The 16,934-nt window shown below is 42.9% G+C and overlaps 1 pseudogene; it reads right to left on the reverse strand.

The window, feature by feature from the left end:
* LOC117354953 overlaps positions 1–16,934 on the reverse strand; it is a 329,542-nt pseudogene that overhangs the window by 265,533 nt on the left and 47,075 nt on the right.

Genomic DNA, 16,934 nt, shown 5'->3' on the forward strand with positions numbered 1-16,934 from the left:
TACAATCTAATTTATACAGGATATTTCAGGGTTGGGGGAGATTATAGTGGGTATAGATATCTGACAGCAGTGAGTGGGACTTAAGAGTTGAAAGCAGTTTGAAAAAAGTGGGCCTTCAACGTGGATTTGAACACTGCCAGGAAGCACCACAAGAAAGAAGGGACGGAGTCTGGAGTTGACAGTGGAAGAGAAGGGTACAGATAAGAGGGGCTTGCCCGATGAGCGGACATCATGGGAGGATCATAGGGGGAGATAAGCGTGGAGAGATATTGGGGGGCTTCAGAGCGAATCCACTTGTAAGTCACCTTTCTGTGATTACAATCAAAGCACTTTACACATTATATACAGGTATTTATTTTGAGGCAATAGCAATTTCTAGAACTCAGGGTAGCTCAGTTGGAAGGAAAATTCAACCTAAACCTCACAAGTATACAGGTGGAAGGGCATAATCAAAAGATACGTCAGTCCGATTTGGATGTAGGGTGCTAGTCACCCAAAGTCGGCAGCAAGAAAATGTACATTCTAGAAAAGTACATCTAAAATTTATTTATTTTATCCCGAAAATCATCTGTACGTCCAGACGTTCGATCATACAGACCACCACTACATCTATATAACACATTCTCGACCAATAATTTGTCCAAGTCCTGCTTAAGCTCGCCCAAGGCCACTTCCAGGTGAAACCACGCCCACACACAGCCTTGGGCGAGCTTAAGTGTCCTGATGCGTCTCTCTTAACCGCGACAAACGCCTACAGTATAGGTGCCTGTTTTGGGTTGTTTGGGGGGTTTTTAAACGTGCGTTCTGATTGGCTGGTTAAACAGTGTAGGACACCTACTGCCGCCTGGAATCAGGATGCCGTTTATAGAATCTGTCCCTGAATATTTAAAGAAACAATATTAAAGAGTATTAGCCATTGGAGATAATAAAAACTGGGATACTGTAGTAAATTGAAGTTATATACGCCAATATCAACCAGTATCATGTAATATCTGCAGGACAGAATAAGTCAAGCTCATGAATAAAACAAATAACTGTACAAACAAACCATAACATTATGAGTGCCTTCACGAGAACCATAAGATGGTGGGCAAAGCTCCATCCCCTATAGGAAAAAAATGTCTGTTACGGAGTGGAGTAAAAGCTCTAAGCCACCTTCTTCAGTGCTGCTCGAGAGCGTCCCACGTTACATTGCCATCTTTTGATAAATAAATCTGATACTGAGTAGCTATCACAGTCTTTGGGCTAGATTCACTAACCTCCATTGCGTTCCTGATCTGTGGCCGGTCTGTGCAGGCCTGACAAAGTCCCAAAACAAAAAAATTTAAATGAGGGGGATCGGAAGAACGCCTCCCTCCGACCACACGAATCGCTAGTGTGCGATCCCGACGCATGCGCAGGCCATCTGTCCAAGAGCTGTCTGAGCCACGACTTTTTAAAAAAACTTTTACTTTACTTTTACTAACCCAGCGAGCCTGTGGTTTTAACCTGCTTTAAATCCATGGGTTAAAACCATGGGCTCGTAGTGCGGGGAAAAGCAGGAGAGATTCGGGGCAGAGCAGGGTAGCGATTTGGGGCAGCAGGCAGGAGAGATTTGGGGCAGAGCACAAGATCGGGGCAGAGAGATAAATATTGTTGGGGCAGCAGAGAGCAGGGCAGCAAAGGAGCTGAGAGAGCAGGGCAGCAAAGGAGCTGGAGAATTGGAAAGGACGTTTGCGACTGGTCCCCAGCAGTCGCTTCTTATGTTGATCGGCCAGTCCAGTCAGTTTGTAAGATTTCTTTAGTGAATCGGGTCCCAGCCTACTTTGCATGCCATTCCTCTCATTTGCATGTGTGGATCAGAATCGGATCGGCAGACAGGTAAGTGAATTGGGCCGGAGTAAAATCGGGTTGCAAACCGATCGGTACACGATCGGTTTGTTTAGTGAATCTAGCCCTTTGTGTCTTTACTCTGCAGGCTGTAAATCTTCTCCCTTTGGAGAGGACGTACAGCCTGGATTGAGCTCATCCTCTAACACAGGGGTGCCAATAGGTCTATCGCAATCGACCGGTAGCTCGCCAAGGCAAAGTGAGTCGATCGGCCAGGACTCACTTTGCCTTGGCGACCTATCGGGCTGATCAGTCTTTCTCTCCCCAACATCAATTCTGCCGTCGGAGAGGAAGTTCGGGCCAGCCAATCGCTGCCTGGCTGGGCGGAACTTCCTCTCCGACGGCAGAATTTACATCAGGGAGAGGAATGCTGGTTGGCCCGAAGCAGGGATAGTTTGGGGTGGCGTTGGCGTCGGCTTTGGGGCCTGTTCCCCGATGGCAGCGGCAGTGGCTTGGGGAAGGGCAGGTATTAAGAAAGAAAGGGGCACAGGCAGGGAGACAGAAGGAAAGAAGAGAAACAGGAAAAAAAGAAAGGGGGCATGAAGAGAGAAAGAAAGAAAGAAAGGGCAGGGAGAGAGGAAGAAAAAGTTGGGGGAGGGAATGAGGTTTGGAGGAGAGGAAGCATACGGCTGAAAGAAAGATTGGATGCACAGTCAGAAGATGAAAGTGCAACCAGAGACTCATGAATTCACCAGACAAGGTAGGAAAAATGATTTTATTTTAAATTTAGTGATCAAAATGTGTCTGAATTTATATCTGCTATCTATATTTTACAATATGGTCCCCTTTTACTAAACCGCAATAGCGGTTTGTAGTGCAGGGAGTCTATGAGCGTCAAGAGCAGCGCTGGGCATTCAGCGCAGCTCCCTGCGCTAAAAACTGCTATTGTGGTTTAGTAAAAAGGGAGGAGGGTGACAGTGCATAAAGTCATCTGCTTTGACCTCTTTGAAAAAACCCGGGATAGGAATGATAATTAACATTTTCCATGCGTACAGTGTGCGTTGTGTTTTTTTTTTATTTTATTGTTGGTAGGTCATTTTGACTTGGTCATTTTAAAAGTAGCTCGCGAGTCAAAAAAGTGTGGGCACCCATGCTCTAACACATGATCAAGTATCACAACACTTGGTCATAAGCCTTCCCTCCTGAGCAGAAGCTCCTGGAGACACATCCTCAGTGCGAGAGGATAATGCTTGGGGAATTCCACTGTGGCGCAGTGGTTAAAGCTACAGCCTCAGCACCCTGGGGTTGTGGGTTCAAACCCACTCTGCTCCTTGTGACCCTGGGCAAGTCACTTAATCCCCCCATTGCCCCAGGAACATTAGAAAGACTGTGAGCCCACCGGGACAGAGAGGGAAAAATGCTTAAGTACCCGAATAAATCCATGTAAACCGTTCCGAGCTCTCCTGGGAGAACGGTATAGAAAATTCCTAGATATACAGCCTAAAATCTGTTTGTACTGCTTGGGATCTTGCCAGGTATTCAGGATCAGGGTTGGTCATTGTTGGAAACAGGATGGTGGGCTTGATGGTCCTTCGGTCTGTCCCAGTTTGGCAACTCTTATCTTATTATGTGCCAAAATATTTGCAGTCCAGCTGGCTCTGCTTATGACCCAGAGTATTTAATTCCTTTAGGGATGAAGGGTTTGTACCCAAGATAATGAACATAGCAGGGATTACTATATTATGTAAAGCCGGTAAGGATGAAGCCTGCTCTGGTTCGTACTGACTAATATCACTAATAAATATGGACCTTAACTTTATGGCACAAATTCTGTCCCATTAGTACATTTTGAACAAATGGAATTTGTTCCCAGCAGACAAACGAGTGTTAAATTTAGTATGGGTTAGCAGGAAAGAGCTTAAGAGTTAACACAGAGAAAGCCTTCGACAGGGTCCATTTTATGCTTAAAGTGCTCCAGAAAATGGGAATAGGACCTGGATTCTGTCACTGCCTGCTTGAACTTTATAGCTCCTTTGAAGCATGTATAAAAATGGGGCATACTCATCCAGCTTTCCCTTGGGGAGGGGTATGTGGCAAGGCTGCTCACTCTTCCCATTCCTATTCACGTTGGTGATGGAGCCTTTGGTGCAAGTGGTATGGAATCGAGAGCTCTATAGGAATAGGATTGATGGAGATCCCCTTCAGACTCACAGGGATGGAAGTAGTTCATCTGGGGCTCCCAGGAAAGTGTACCTTCCTCTGGCTTCTTGTCCTGCATTGTATCCAGCCACACTCACTCTCTTCAGAGGCCGCAGGCAGCAGGTCCTACATTCCTACATGAGAGGCTTCTGAGAAAATTAGAGTCATGGGATAGGAGGCAATGTTTTGTTGTGGATTAGGAACTGGACAGAAACAGAAGGTAGGGCTTAAAAGAGACCATGTTCTTACCTTGATAATATCTTTTACAGTAAATAGGTGTGTCATTCTGGACAAGTGGGTTATCTCCTCATGGCCGTGAGCCATCTGCAGAAGCCATCCACTCCGGATTTTTTTCTGCGATTCTCTTACTTCACTGGGAGCTCTACTGCCACCTACAGTTAGCACCCAAGCATGCAAGGTAAACTAAGGAAATGGAAAACATCCCAAGCAACAGTTCTGCTCTAACAAATAACACTTGAACAATGAAATAACAACCAAATGCCAACAGAAGCATCAAAGGAACTCTAGTAGTACCCCTGAAAACACTAGAAACACTTTATACAGTATTTTTTTAGGACCCAAAGGGCTGAATGGCATTCAACATAGATATCTGGAGAAGAGCAATGAACTGAAACAGAAGGCATGCATAGGAAGGACAGGGCGGGAGTCCAGAATAACACACCTATCTACTGGTAAAGAGAGGTAAGAACAAAATCTCTTTTTCCAGTGCCATTGGTGTACCATTCTGGATAAGCGAGACATACAAAAGCAGTCCCAGAAATCTAGGGCGGACTGACTGTGCCGGCCCGTAAAACTGAGGATCCAAAGGCAGTGTCTTCCCTTGCTGCTCCACTCTATAAAATTTGGCACATATATATAGAGTGGCCCAAGTCACCGCCCTACAAATCTCCTTAGGGGAGACTGCTCTAGCTACACTTCTGGCCAAATGCACCTTGACAGAAACAGGAGACTGTTTCCCACTGATAAGGTAAGCTGACAAAATGGTACTCCAATGATTGAGTTGCATCAAATGGCTCTTTCTGTTATTCATTATCCACCCCAGACCTTCAAGGACTCGGATCACCTGCTCCACTGTGTGTCAACACTCGGATGAGGGAGCCCTGATCAGCCAGTCATCCAGCTAGGGACGCACTTGCAGTCCCATCTTGTGCAGATGAACTGCTACATCCATCACTTTTGTGAAGGTGCGAGGAGCTGTCGCCAGGACGAAAGGCAGAGCTGAGAATTAATGATTTTTCAGGACTTGAAACCTGCAAAACTTTCTGTGGTTTGGGAAAATGAGAATATATAAGTACTGTATATACTCAAATATAAGTCGTTCCGAATATAAGCCGAAACCCCCATTTCCCCCCCAAAAGGAGGAAAACGGTTGACTCGAATATAAGATGGGGGCTTAATATTCAAATGCCATGCCCTGTCAGCATCTGCACCTAGTGTCCCCTCCCTGACACCCTCCCCTGCCAGGCTCTGTACTCAGCCCCCCTCACTACTTGCCAGGTTCTGCTCCCAGCCCCCTTCCCTCCCTACCCTACCAGGCTATGCAGCCAGCACCCCTCCCTGCCAGGCTCTGAACCCAGCCTCCCTCATTACTTGCCAGGTTCTGCACCATATCCCACCTTCCTGCCCTGTATCCCCCTTTGGTGGTGTAGTGGTAGGCCGGGACAGGAGGGATCCCTCCTATCTCCTGTCCCGGCCGATACTAACAATTTTTTTAGCCCCGCGTACCTTTTCTCAAATCCATGGTGGTCCAGCAGTATATGGGCAGGAGTGAACTTTCCGCACTCCTACCCTGCACCCCTCCTTCTGATCTCACAGCTAGTGGCCAGTGGCGCACAGGCATGCAGGAGCAAGCTTCTCGAGCTCCCGTCCAGCCCAGCTCCACTTGCTGAATAGCTGCCGCCAGTTCTCATTAGTCCCGCAAGAACTGGCGGCAGCAATTCAGGGTGCGGCGTAGGGCCGGGCAATAGCTCAAGAAGCTCGCTCCTGCGTGCCACTGGCTGCTTGCCTTGAGCCGTGAAATTGGAAGGAGGGGCACAGGGAAGGAGCAAAGTTTGCTCCTGCCCATACATGGCTGGACCACCATGTCTGGACTGTGGGAAGCAATAGGTTACACCTCCCAGCCGTATTTGTGTAGTTTTTCAATGACGAGTGGTGAGCTTCATCTTCCCCACGACCAAAATAATTTTGACCAGCTCAATCAAAAGTCAAACAAATGATGATTTTTGCTTATGATCATGAAGGCATCATCATCACAGACAAAGTTCCATGTAGAAGAAGTGCCACAGCAGTGTATTATCGTAATTTTGCAAAAAATGCACAAAACCCGACCTCAGTTGCTCTTGGCTGGGCCACTCATTCTTCACAACACTCGCCCGCACCTAAGGAATGTTGTCATTGAAAAACTACACGAATACGGCTGGGAGGTGTTATCTCATGCTCCTTACAGTCCAGACACGAGTCCAGCAGACTTTGACCTTTTTCCAAAGTTGAAACAACCTATGCGTGGACATCGTTTTGCATCTCTGGAAGAGTTTTTTTCCGACGTGTCTTGGATGGAATAATGAAGCTTCCCAGATGTTGGGACTCAGTCATTGCATAGCAGGGAGACTATATTGAAGGACTGTAAAGAAATACTTGAAAAAAAAAAAATAAATAAAACATGTAAATTAAAAAAAATAGTGTACATTATTTATAAAATGATCCTTGTATATTTCTCTTATATTTTATGTAAACCGCTTAGATTGTAAAATAGGTGGAATATTAAAATAAACTTGAAACTTGACCAGCAAATAAGAAACACAATAATATAATAATGAAGTAAAATATGTCAGAGGAAAATAGAGAAACTTTTGTCCAGGGATATTGAATATTCTTTTAAGGCACTATTTTAAAAACTGTTCTAGGAGTTATCGTGGTGGGGTTTGGTTTATTCCCTTTCTTATTTCCATGCCGTTATGTGTTTCCGTTATGATAACTTATTTTTCTGTTTTCTTACTTTTAAAAGATTTTAAACTTAACGAAAAGAAGAAATGCCTCTAGAAATCACTGTTATATAATAATAATTATTATTTAGGAATTTATATACCGCCTATCAAGGTTATCCAAGTGGTTGACAATCGGGTACTGAAGCATTTTCCCTATCTGTCCTGGTAGGCTCACAATCTATCCAACGTACCTCATAAAAGTGAGCCCTAGAAAGGGGAATCAAGCCATTGTGACATCGCTGATGAGGTCGGCTGTTAGACATCACAATACCAGCCCTGGTTACCAGAGATTGAAACCGGTTAACAAACTGCTTCGATCCAGTGAACGAGCTCAGAGACCTTTACTGACTGCTGTCAAATTTCAAGCTGGGTGCAGAATCCCACAGGAAATATAATGAAGCTCATTCTCAAATCACTAAGATGTCTAAAAAAACTGGCACTTGGATGTTTTTCTCACCAAAACGTCCAAATACCGAGTTTTGAAAGTGATTTTCTGGATGTCTTGCTAGGCTTCCTAGCTGCTGTGTGTCCAAAGTGGTGAAGAGGCAGCAGTGGAGGCAAGAGAGAGAAGCCAGCGGGGAGAAGCCAAGAGGAGCCAGAGAGGAGATAGCTGCGACGAGGACGGGTAACGGCGAGAGGAAGCTCTGCCTACCCCCACCGCGTTAGCAAGGGGAGTGTTGGAGGCATGTTATGGATGGGCTTTGGGCAGACTTAGCACTTGGGCATCTTGCAATGATAATCAAACCTTTCCCAAGATTTCCTAGACAGAACTTAGACGGCCGGAGTTAAACTTGTTTTAAAAGCATCTAAGTGCTAAAAAGGTACCCAAGCTGACCATATGACCACTGAAGGGATTAAGTAATGACACCCCCCCCCACTCCCTCAAGCATCTGAATGTATTAAAGCATCACACCGGTGTCTTAAGTAGCCTGGTGGATGGGCTAATGGACCACAGTGAGAAGGACCCAGGCCCATAAACCATTCTAACCACATTTATGGTGGAAAGTGTACGCTCACCAAAATCTTACTCAGTTGCCATATAGGTGCAATCATCAACACGGCAGAGGAACGTCCGTGAAAAAGCCACGTCCGGGCGTGAAAAAGCCGCGATGGGGCCTCGACTGCCGATGATGCGGTTTGTTATAAGGTACTGTATTTTGGTTTCGTGGTTTGGGTTCGGATGGGTGGGAGATGGAAGAGTCGAGGGGGAAACGCTGCTGCCGCTGGCAACTATGGTTTATTTTTTGGGGTAGGGCTTATATTAAGACCCACCCCGAAAATCATGCTAATTTCAGGTTAACACGATAGCTCTGATTTGGTCAAAATTATTTGGAATTCGGAGATTTCCCCATATCCTTCCAACACCCCTTGTACCTCTGGCAAGGAGGCAAGCAGATCTGTTAAAGTGAATAATATATCTATTTTATGCCACTCGCTCTCACATGTAATAATAATAATAATAACTTTATTTTTGTATACCGCAGTACCAGAATAGTTCAGAGCGGTTTACATGACAAGAGACTGTACATCTACAGCGAAATTAACAAATAAGTCAATCAATCAATATAACTTAGCAAGTCGGGAGCAGGCAAGAAGGAGATAGAGAGGTTATAAACAAGTCAATCGGCGTGGCTTAGGAAGTCGGGTGCAGGTAGGGAGGAGGCAGGTAGGTGGGAGGTACAAGGCATAGTTAAAAGTAGAGTTACAAGGAGGGCGGGAGTCAGAGATATTTGTCAAAGAGATAAGTTTTGATTGACTTCCTGAAAGTTTGGTAGGAGAGAGAATTAGAGATGAGAGTGGATAGACATTTGTTCCATTTGCATGCCTGGAACGCCAGGGATCTGTCAAGGAATCTCTTGTAGATGCAGCACTTTAGGGACGGGAAGGCAAACAAGTGTGTGGGTGGGGCCAGGATGGACAAAGTGATCTGATAGGTAGATTAGGGTTAGGGTTAGGGTTTTGAAGCAGAGGCAAGCAAATTTGAAGATAATCCTCGCCTCCATAGGCAGCCAGTGCAGTTTTTTTGTAGAAGGGGCTTATATGGTCAGATTTTTTGAGATTATAGATGAGTCGAACGGCTGCATTCTGAACGAGTCTTAAGCGTTTGATGGTTTTTTTAAATGAACCTAGGTAGATGATATTACAGTAGTCTAGGATGCTCAGGATTGGTGATTGGACCAGTAATCGGAAGGAGAAGTCAAAGTAGTGTTTGATGGTGCGGAGTTTCCAGAGGGTACCAAAACATTTTTTAATCTGAGCTTTGGTGTGGACTTCGAAAGTAAGGCAGCGGTCCAGGATGACTCCAAGGATTTTGATTGTGGGGTTAATTGGGTAGTTTAACCCGTTAAGTTTCAGGGAGGTGTTTGTTAGCTTGTTGTTGGGACTGGCCAGGAAAATTTTGTTTTTTTCTGGGTTCAGCTTTAATTTGAATTGAGTGGCCCATTGTTCTATCTTGGTGAGGATGGATGAGGTGAATTGTTCAATCTCTTGGGAAAGCGAGGTAATGGGAATGATAATAGTGATGTCGTCTGCGTAGATATATGATTTTAGTTTTAGGTTGGATAGCATATGACCTAGCGAGGCCATGTAGACATTGAATAGAGAGGGTGAAAGAGGGGAGCCCTGAGGAACTCTGCAGGGATTGTGCCAGGGTTGGGAGAAGGTCCCATTGACGTGTACTTGGTAAGAGTGCTTTTTTAGAAATCCTGTGAACCAGTTTAGGACCTGACCGGAGATGCCGATGGAGTCAAGGCATCTGAGTAAAATGTCATGGTCAACCAGGTCAAGGGCACTGCTCAGGTCGAACTGGAGTATCAAGGCACTTTTTCCCAGAGAGAATAAGTGGAGGAGGTAATTAGTCAGAGAGGCTAAGACAGTTTCTGTGCTGTGATTTGGGCGGAAGCCAGACTGGGAATCATGGAGAATGTTGAACTTCTCAAGGTGGTTCATGAGTTCATGATTGACTAGACCTTCCATAATTTTTTGGAATAGCGGTATGTTGGCGATGGGTCTTTAATTGGAAGCCGAGGAGGTAGAATCCTTGGGGGGGGGGGTTTATAATTGGGGATACAAGGATGTGGCCGAGTTCTTTCGGGAAATGGCCGGTGAACAAGCAAAAGAATATCCAGTTGAGGAGTTCAATTTTGAATGAAGGAGGGGCAGATTTCATGATGGAGGGGGGACAGCTATCTAGTAGGCAGTTTGAATTTGCATATTTGGAATAGAGCTTGAGGAATAGGTTCCAGTCTGGGCTGTATAAGATCATTATGCCACACCATTTGAGCCAGAGGCTCCATGGCCAGTACAAATAATACAGGCGAAAGCACCCCACCCTGGAAAGATTGGCTGGAGACATCCACTACAGAAGTGAGTCTTTGAGTTGCGGTGTCACGGACAAGCACTGGGAGAGAAGACCAGTTGCTTGAAACCATTGAGAAGACAATGCCCACTGAAGGAGGCTAGTAGGCCGAGGTCTAAATGAACTCCTTTAGGCAATACAGTGCTCCCCCGGTCATTCGCGGTCGGCAATTCGCAGTCCCAGTCATTCGTGGTATTTTCCAACCACGAATAACCAGGCAGGAGAAGGCAGCCAGAGCGCTGGCGAGTGAAGGAAATCACTCGCGGTATGCTCCGACCGCCTCTACCTGCACTAAAGTCGGGCCTCACCCGATAAAGCAGCTCCTGATTGGTGAGGCCCGACTTTAGTGCATGAAGAGGCGGTCGGAGCATACCGCGAGTGATTTCCTTCACTCACCAGAGCTCCAGCTGCCATCTCCTGTCTCCACCGCTATAAACCATATTTGCGGTTTTTCATGATTCGCGGGGGTTCCTGGAACAGAACCCCCGTGAATATTGGGGGAGTACTGTACTGGCAAATAAAATAAATGAAAATATAATATATTAGGAAGGCATAAAACATATGCACTGAATACACACAGAAAATAAATGCATATAATATATATATGTTAAAAACGTATACTATGCATTCTGAAAGGTGTGTGAAGAGATAACCAAAAGATGGTTTCTCCATTCCGTGGAAAACAAAGAACTGATGATCCCATGAGCTGGCAGGAAGGCACCCGCGCATACGTGGCATGGGCAGTCTTTTGTTTTCTTAAAGTGATAGTTCACTTTGGACGGACCGTGCTTTGTCCTGGGCTAATGCACTATATGAGAGGAAATTTGAGGGGGGGCTTCACGTGATTAAAAATTAAATCACAATTAATTATGCAATTAAACATTTTATTTGGTGTACAGACCTAGTTATATCTAACCTAATCTTAATTAGTATTTATAAACCGCTTTATCCCTACAAATAGGTTCAGAGTGGTTTACAATAAAAAGTAATGTTTACACTTGTATAATTACAGAATAAAATTCATTACAAACATAGAATCATCCAATTTCTAACTCACAAATTTATCACGCGGCAGCCCTTTTGGTCAAAGGCCCTAACTGAGACTAGCCTTACCTGGTTCAGCAGGAACTTGTCCAACTTTGTCTTGAATCCCTGGAGGGTGTTTTCCCCTATGACAGCCTCCGGGAGAGCGTTTCAGTTTTCCACCACTCTCTGGGTGAAGAAGAACTTCTTTACGTTTGTACGGAATCTATTTGAGCTTGAAATTATGACCAAGGAAGCTCTCAGAACAAAGGTGACACTTGAATGAACTTACCCTCTCTATTATTCGAGCAGTCGTATTTCTACAGTGATGGTATCATTTTCCTTAGTTTGACACTAATACCTGAATACAAAATGCTACAATAATCTAACTGGGACAAAATCAAACTCTTAACAAAATGCCAAAAATGTTGTTCATGAAAATAAGATCTAGTAGGTCTTAACTGTCTCAGGTTTTTTTTTTTCTTTATTAACATTTCAAAGATAATTCACAAGACAAAACACTTGTTACAGGAAACCCAGAAACAAACAATATATAAGATAAAAAAAAATAAATTTTGTCAAAGAAGTATAAAAGTTTACCCTTCCTTAGACCACAATTAGTGGGGAGTGGTCAAAAGGAACAAGAAAAACCCAAGGAGATTAATAGAAGTCAAACGCAAAATGGAAAAGTCCTAATGTGACACCATTCATATCCCAACATCACTCTCGGATGATTTTCTTTAAATCAAGGAAGTCCTTCAGTTGTGCAGGGGAATAAAAAACATATTTAGATCCCACTTATCGAGTCGGGCATTTACAAGGATAGGCGCCAGCAAAAAGTCGCTCCTATATTAATGGTCTCTTGTCTTCAAGTCAGAAACATTCTTCTCAGTTCTTGTGTGGTCTTTGCGACCTCTGGATAGACCCAAATTCTTGGCCCTCCAAAGGGGATACGAGAGTTTTTTAAAGTAAAGTCTTAAGACCATATTCATATCTTGTTCAAAAACAAATGATACTAATAAAGTTGCTTTCTCAGAAGCATCCACTATAGATTGTTCTAGAACAGCCATGAGACCAGCCCTACCTGTTTACATTCTGATTCAACAGGAACCCGTTCAACTTTGTCTTGAATCCCTGGAGGGTGTTTTCCCATATAACAGCCTCCGGAAGAGCGTTCCAGTTTTCCACCACTCTCTGGGTGAAGAAGAACTTCCTTACGTTTGTACGGAATCTATCCCCTTTCAACTTTAGAGAGTGCCCTCTCTCCCTACCTTGGAGAGGCTGAACAACCTGTCTTTATCTACTAAGTCTATTCCTTTCAGTATCTTGTATATTTCTATCATGTGTCCTCTCAGTCTCCTCTTTTAGTGGGTATTTATTTGTTTATTGTCTCCCCATTTTTAATACAAATTGTAAAACTCTTAGAAGTCTTGATTTGTGTTTTATCAAAATTTTAATACACTTGAAACTATACAACTCGCATCTAGAGATGAATAACCCACTTGTTCAAGACTCAATCTTCTTTCTAGTAGAAAGGCATATATTGAGGTAAGAACCTAATCTTTCCTTAAAATGCTAAAATGTGGTGAAAACCAAGGGGATATTTTTAGACTTATTAGATCTCTTCTCTTTTAAAAGGACAATTTTATCTAGTGTTCTATTTATAGTATTGCTCCATTGGTTTATGGATTCTTCTAGATCCAATACTGCTGAAACTGAGGGTAGATTAACCTGCTTCCAAAACTGATTAGAGACCATGTTACCTCTTGATCGAAATGAAATCTGAAATGATTGAAATTGCTGGTTTTCCATATATAAATTAAAGTCAAAATTTGCTAATTGATGGTCTGACCATGGCACAAGAGACCACAATTTTCAAAAATATTGCTATCAATTGCACCAGAAGAAAAAGCAATTGAATCTAACAAATAATCCTGAATATGAGTCATAGTAATAGATGCAAGACAGATTAAGAGAGTCTAAAAAGGCTTTCTGTGGATAGTGATATTGATGTAATATAATCAAACACTATTGAGTCTCTATCCAACTCCCCAGAGCCCTATATATTAACACTGTTTCAAGAGAACCAAAGTCTGAATAATCATTAAATTTACAGAATAAAATTTCTAAGCTTCCTTTTACCACAGAATCTAAGTAAATCAAAGATATAAAAATTTATATATAAAATTTAGGGCTGCACATTGATTAATCACGATTAAAATTTTTAATTGCATAAAGCGGCCCCCTCACAGTTTCCTTTTATACTCATACAGCGGTAAATATAAAGAGCAGAAATAAATCTTCAGAACCAACATGTTTTAATTCCTAAAATGAAAATAAATCATTTTTCTTACCTTTGTTGCCTGGTGATTTTAAAGACGGAACCAAATGATTAGATTCTGTCTTTAAACTCACCAGTAGCTCAGCTTTGGAAGAGGGTGGGGATTTGGGTGGAGGGAGGGTCGTAGAGGTATGGGGGAATGCATATGTTGGCATTGAGCTTTTTCGTTCCATGTTTGTGCTAGTACTTCTGTACTCAACTTGATGGCTTGGCTCTTGTTTTCAGTGGTTGGCTGGATGGCGGGACTTTATTGTTGTTCTCACTCCCAGTCATCCATCAATCTGTGGTTTTCTTTTCCTTTTGTTGTATGTTAGGGATTGGGGGGTTGCCACTCAGGGCTCATAAGAGTCCCGGGCCCTTGCGGGCGGGTGTTTGTTTTCTTCTTGCTGTTGGGATTGGGGATTGGTGTTTTTTATAGCCAATTTGTTTAACAAAACTCTTGATGATCCTATATTCTGTGGTCTGTGCATGGCCACCTTTCGATTGTATTATTTGTTATTCTCATCAATAAAAATTGTTTCAACCTAAAATGACCAGTAAGAGAAATTATTTATTTTCATTTTAGTAATTAAAACATATTGGTTCTGAGATTTTACTTCCACTGTACAAGTATAGAAGGAAATGTAAGGGGGGAAGTTTTATGCAATTAAAAATTTTAATTGTGATAAATCAATGTGCAGCCCTAATACAATTGCTAAGCCTCTCTCCCTTTTCTTCCCTCTAGGACAGAGGTGTCAAGTCCCTCCTTGAGCGCCACAATCCAGTCGGGTTTTCAGGATTTCCCCAATGAATATGCATGAGATCTATTTGCATGCACTGCTTTCATTGTATGCTAATAGATCTCATGCATATTCATTGGGAAAATTCTGAAAACCCGACTGGATTGCGGCCCTTAAGGAGGGACTTTGACACCCCTGTTCTAGGATCATGTATAATGCTATATTCAAAAGGGCGTATATAATTCTGTAAACAGTGGAGAATCTCTTTCTGGGAGCTACATTTCTACTATAAATGCAGCCCCTATTAAATGATATTCTATCAAATCGTTCAATAAAAAAAAGTTTGAATGCGTACTGATATAGCATTGGAACTGGTGTGGCTATATATGGTAGGCCTACAGTGGCATTACAAGGAAAAAGTTGAAGATTTAGATGATAACCTTACAAATATTTTCATAATAGACCTCTATCTTTTAAGTTGAAAACCGAGGGCTAGTTACACTAAATGTTCCAATCACATACCAATGGTCGCTAAATTAGTTTGACTGGTTTAGCAACCGACCAAATTTGCCAACCTGATGTTGAAAACAGCTTACTGCGTGGTTTTCCATGTGTTTGTACATTCTCCAACTCTGGCATTTAAATGACCAGGGAAGGGGCCTTAGGCATGCTCCTCCCTCTGTATCCCAGGATGAACCAGGCAGGGTGCCTAAGGCCCAGATGCCCCCTAGGAGAGGCCTTAAGTGCCTGAGCCAGTCTGAGCCTTAGGGGTAAGGAGCTCCGGTCCTCGAGAGCCGTATTCCAGTCGGGTTTTCAGGATTTCCCCATTGAATATGCATGAGATCTATTTGCATGCACTGCTTTCAATGCATATTCATTGGAGAAATCCTGAAAACCCAACTGGAATACGGCTCTCGAGGACTGGAATTCCCTACCCCTGCTCTAACTATTGCAGAAACAAAGAAATTGTGGAGAGTCGATGTCCAAGATGAAGGCTTTATTCAAACAAATAAATAATCCACATAAAAATGTGGATTATTTGTTTGAATAAAGTCTTCATCTTGGATATCGACTCTCCACGATTTATTTGTTTCTTCAATATTACTCTCTGTGGAGGGACCAGGGTCAATTTTCTTGGTACTGTAATCATTGCACCACGTATTCCCGTTGGAGGAGAATGGGTTCGGCGGGAGGTTCCTATCGGGACTGCGAGCCCTCTATTCATCTCCAAGAGCGAACGTTATTGCCAACGGTCGGGAGTTACAGCCGTTTTCGATCTTTAGGGGAACAAGGCAGGGATGCCCCCCCCCCGTCACCTCTTTTGTTTGCGCTAACGGACCCGTTTATTAGAGATGTGGAGTTGATGCCGACGATTGCGGTTATACCGATGGGGAAGGGACAGTTTAAGCTGTTGGCCTACGCGAATGACCTCTTGGCATACCTTTCAGAGCCAGAGCGCTCATTGCCTGCGCTTTTGGAAGTGGTAAAGGGATTAAGTGGGGTTACGACTCAACTTGTCTAAATCAGAGGTATTTCCCTCGGATGTGGAATGCAGAGACAGATGGGGAAGGGCGGACTTCACAATAATGATTGCTCAAAAGGTATAAGAAGATGCAAGTGAGGTAAATCAACCTTGACAAGCAACATATAATCAGGCTATTAAGCTAACATTAATAGAATCTAGTTAATTAACTTTAGCTGTAATCCTTTAGGCAATTAAGTAATTATAAAATAAACTAATCAGGTTTAGTTGAAGTAGTTTAATTTAAGATGCATGAACTTAAATAGTTTTATTAATATTCTTGATTTTAAGGAATAAGTATAAAGTAAATTAAGTTAATGAGTCTTAGATGAGGTAATATATGAGTAAGTCATTAAGCTAATATTGATTGAATTTAGTTAATTAGTTTTGGATAATGTATAATAGATGGATTTTGTTAATTAGCTTTATATGACATATAATAGATGAATTTGATTAGTTTTTAAAGGGTAGTTAATTATTTACATGAATAGATAAATATAAAATGGATTATTTTTTATGGTATAGTTGAGACAGGTGAGGGAAGCCATAAAAGAAAAGAAGGACTCTTTCAAAAAATGGAAACACATGAAAACAACCGAAGCATGGAAAAAACATAAAGATGATCAGAAGAAATGTCACAAGGCGGTGAGGGATGACTATGAGGAAAAAATAGCGCAAGAGGCCAAAAACTTCAAGCCCTTCTTTAGATACGTGAAAGGGAAAAAACCCGCAAAAGAGGCGGTGGGACCCCTGGACGATCAGGGAAGAAAAGGGTACATCAAGGAAGATAAACAAATTGCAGACAAACTAAATTCCTTCTTTGCGTCCGTCTTTACGGAGGAGGATACCGCAAAAATACCAGAAGCAGTGAAAGTGTTTAGTGGAGTAATAGATGACAGCCTCACCACAGTTGAAGTGGAGTTGGACCAGATATACTACCAGATCGACAAACTCAAAA

Source organism: Geotrypetes seraphini, chromosome 2 (assembly GCF_902459505.1).
Source record: "Geotrypetes seraphini chromosome 2, aGeoSer1.1, whole genome shotgun sequence".
NCBI classification, from domain to species: domain Eukaryota; kingdom Metazoa; phylum Chordata; class Amphibia; order Gymnophiona; family Dermophiidae; genus Geotrypetes; species Geotrypetes seraphini.